The 4,277-nt window shown below is 42.5% G+C and overlaps 1 protein-coding gene and 1 long non-coding RNA gene across 3 annotated transcripts in view; one reads left to right on the top strand and one right to left on the bottom strand.

Annotated features, from left to right (window-relative positions):
- Positions 1–4,277, top strand: part of LOC116702534 (uncharacterized) — a 24,076-nt gene that overhangs the window by 2,971 nt on the left and 16,828 nt on the right. The window lies entirely within an intron of this gene.
- The window catches only part of rai1 (retinoic acid induced 1), a 60,829-nt gene that overhangs the window by 46,278 nt on the left and 10,274 nt on the right, over positions 1–4,277 (bottom strand). The gene's annotated exons all lie outside the window — the stretch shown is intronic.

Raw genomic sequence — 4,277 nt, 5'->3', positions numbered from 1 at the left:
GTGTGTGTGTGTGTGTGTGTGTGTGGGAGCATCCTGTGTGCATGTCTCTCTGTTTGAGGAGAGGTTTCCATGACAACAACATCACTGGCAACCCCCATGGGTTCATTTGCATATTCAAGTGCAACAGTGTAGTTGAATTACAGCCGGAAATTGAATGGCTCAATCAATAGAGTGGTTGAAGGAGCGGAGAGAGAGAGGGGGGTGATGGATAGATGGATAGATGGATAGATGGAAGGGAAGAAGGAGAAGGGGTGAGAGGAGGGGGGAGTGTTGGCTGACAGGAAATGGGGATGCAGGTGATGCAATGGGCCATTATTTTCTGTATGTGTATATGTCTATGTGTACGCGTGTGTAAGTGCCCCCCTTTTTGGATGACCCATTTTTATTGTCCTCCAGTGGTTTAAAGGACCTAAAATGGGTTGCGTGTGTGAGTGTGTGCGTGTGTGTGTGTGAGGGGCCATTATTTTTGCCTTTGAAGCTGTTAGAATTCGTACCCCTTCAACACTTCCATTACCATACTACACACACATATGTGCCCATTGCAGAAGCACACATATGTAAATATCAAGCATACATTAACACACAAAAACTGCAAATCCATTTAAAAGAGAAGGAAAGAGACACAAATTGATATGAATGGAAAACAAAAATTGGCCTTTTCCTTTTATCTTTTTAATTTAACTAAGTAAATATTTGAGACTATTGTGTCGTACTCATTTAAACTCTAGCACAGTCTAGCCTTATCTATTTTGGCATAGGTTGGACTATATGTGCTGTGAGACGATAGAAATTTGACAGCGATTTTGTCATGCTGTTAATATGTTTTTGTCTTTAATGTTTCTGGTTTAGCAGGCTGTTGTGAGCAACATGTCAATGTTGCATCAATATGATGAAGTACCTTGTTTTTACTGGATAAACCAAAATGTGACATTTCCACAGAGTCTACTGCCTCACATATCTCAATACCATGATTTTAAATTACATACGCAGTGTTGAAAGATTTTACCCATGCTTCACACCCCTAATTCCAGCATAGTCTAGTGGTTCTTTACCTGGGGCTGGAACCCCCCAAGGTTAAATATTAGGTGCCACCATCCAGTGACATTTGCAACCTGTGATGATGGGTTGCAAATAGACATAGCTTCATTTTAAGGAGTCACAAACCAAAAATGTTGTGAACTACTGATAAATCTTCTATAATGCAGAAAACATAGAGTCATGTAAACAAATATGATCCATTAAAATCTATTCTAGTCCACTGTCTATTTATCAGAAATCTCCCACTGAATTTACTAAACATGGTCGTCTACACAAACGTTATCAGTGCACTAAGGCCTTGGCTTTTACATTCACTACAGTCTAAGCTTGGTGATGTAGGAATCAAAGCTAACATAAGTCATTTTAATCATCTGCATCACATGTGCCCTGACCCAGCTCCCTTCTGCTCACCGCACAGATACAGTGCGGACACAATACCCGTGGCCCACTTACTCAAAGGCAACCTGCTTTTTCCTCCGCTGTGCGTCCGAAGGCCGAAGACTAACTTAGCATCAGCATGCCATGGGGGGAAAGGGGATCAATCACGGTTTTATTATGAGCGAGTTAGGTAGGTGTGTAGAGAAGTAAATGGCACTACATTATGCAGAGCAATAACTTTTCATAACTCAAGGCAGTCGCAAGAGGCCAGCAGCACAACAAGATGTTTACATAAACAGAAAGAGAAGGATGCTGACTGTGTAGATTTGGTGGTGAGTGTGTGGGTGTGTGCATGTTGCAAAGGCACAATGTGTTTGTGCTATATGAAAATTAGGCATGTGTTTACTGGGGTGTTTTTCTATATATTTAAATGTTTTTTCTATAACCAGTGTGTTCATATGTGTCTCTGAACGAGGATGTTTACAGATGTGTCTGCACACACATCTGCCTTCTGATTTTGGTGCAGTGGCGTAACGGAATGCCGAACTGAGGACGATACTATTATCAGCAGTTGCTGTGACAATGGAGCCCCAGTGGTCACAGGGACAGAGGAGTGGGGAAGGGGAAGAGGAGGAGGAGAGAGGAGGAATAAGAACGAGATGGGGGAGGGGGTAAAGTCTGCTGGAGGAATCAGTGATGGGGAAAATAGATGGAGGGAAGAGGGGGGGCACTAATGGCCCGAAGACACAGCTGGCTGCAGACACCCAAGGACAGAGAGGCCAAAAGAGTGAGAGACAGACAGAGAGAAATAGAGATGGAGGGAGCGACAGAGACAGTGGGGGGTGTAAAGATGATAAAAATAGAGGGGGAGAGAAAGAGAGAGAAAAATAGAGCAAGAGAGGCGTCTCGTCATTGACACAGACAAGGGAGGGAGGAGAGGCAATTTTCTCGTCATGCCTTTTGCATCTGTTCGTGCACCATGGTGAACATGCACACACACACATACACACACGTATACACACACACACGCAAACAAACACACAGGCGCTGCTGCCATGCATGTCAATGAATTATCTGTGGAACAATGGCAGCGCTTCACATTAATGAACATAAACGAGGGGACAAAGATAGAGGGCTGAGGCTAAAACAGCATGAAATTCTCTCCAGTTGATTGCTTTCAGTTCCAAACATTCATGACAATAATTACCATTTGATTAGAGGATCGTTACTTATCCTTTAATGTTTTCCTTGATGATGCATATGAAAGATTATCAGATGACATCATTTCCACCCCAAAATACTTAGATGTTGCTGACTATTCAGAGATGAAATCACTCATCAGTAAGAGTATCTCAGTATTTCCAACATTTCCTATAACCACCGGATCCTCTCACCATTAGCACCTCAGCTGTTAACCTTGACGATGACATTATGCACGCTGAATTTATTAACAGGGAAAAGGTGTGTGTGTGTGTGTGTGTGTGTGTGTGAGTGTGTGTGTGTGTGTGTGTGCCTATGTGTGAGCACAGCACGTGGATGCTTGAATGAGACAGAAATATGCAATCATTCGTCATCCCGAAAGTGAGATAGAGGGGCGGAGAGGGTATAAAAAAAGAACGGACCCAATAATGAAGTGTGAAGGGGGTGAGGGTAGCATGCTGAAAAGGAAAAAGATTGGTGTTAGACTCGCAGATGTGATGTGAGTTGAAGATGGGATAAAGCGGAAGGGGAAAGGGGAGGAAGGGAGAAGAGAAAGAGGGAGGGAGGATGTGTGGTATAGGAGGTTGACGGAGCAGTGGTGAGAATGATGGAAAGACTGAAACGGAGAGCTAAGACACACTGCGAGAGAGATGTACACTAGAGAGAGGAAGAGAGTGAAAAGGCAGAGGAAGAGCATAAAAGGTCAAAGAACGCGGCGTTTGAGAGAGAAAGATGGGTAGCGGAAGAAGCAAAGAGAAACAGTGAAAGATGGAGGCACTGAGAGAGAAGATAAAGAGAGTGAGATGGGGGTATCTCAAAAGAGGAAGGGAGGAGGCTGCAAAGCAGATTGCAATATGGAGAGATGGAGCTGTTAAGGGGAAGAGGTGGAGATACAGAGAGGGATGGAGAGAAATATAAGGGGAGTGTGTGAGAGGAGATGTTGGGAGAGGCTGAGTGATGAGAAGGTATCCACTTTCTCTCCCTTGTGAGAGGTTACAGCCTTTATAAAGTTGCAACAAAAAAACAATAAAAAGAATAATTTTTGTTATTGTAGAACGTCTGACTTGTCTGAATTGTTAAGAAAGGCGTTATTTATAATTTTCTTTAATTTTCTATAATTTACAATGTTTTAGTCAGTTACCCATGCTGACTTGGGAGTGTTGCTAACCGTCTCATAATTTAAATACCTTTTTTAATTGTGTTACCTATTTGTAGCAACAAATTCTAGAATAAGGCCTAAATCATTTCCTGAAACTGCCGGCCATTGTTGTTTTTAGCAAATGTCACTGAAAAGAATGAAAACGCGCATTTGTCGGGGACTATTTTCAGCCGTGGACTGATACACATTAAGGGGTATTTAGTGCAACAGTAGAATGTATGTAGGATTGACTCTTTTCTTATCAAAATGAAGAAACATGTCACCCAGTGCACTGATATGTTTTTAATAGTTGTTGCAAACAATGCTCCATGGCATAGAGGAAGACTGTACTTGGACCAATTTATTGTTTATTTTGGTCTTTTCAGAGTTTGTTGACATTAAGAAAAATCTGATGCACTTGCTCATCTGTGCTCCAGTTTGTGGGCAAGCTCAGTATGCTTTTCTTGTGTGTGTGTGTGTGTGTGTGTGTGTGTGTGTGTGTGTATATGTGTGTGTGCGTGTG

Source organism: Etheostoma spectabile, chromosome 15, assembly GCF_008692095.1.
Source record: "Etheostoma spectabile isolate EspeVRDwgs_2016 chromosome 15, UIUC_Espe_1.0, whole genome shotgun sequence".
Taxonomy (NCBI): Eukaryota; Metazoa; Chordata; class Actinopteri; order Perciformes; family Percidae; genus Etheostoma; species Etheostoma spectabile.
This window is presented reverse-complemented; position numbering and strand designations above follow the sequence as displayed.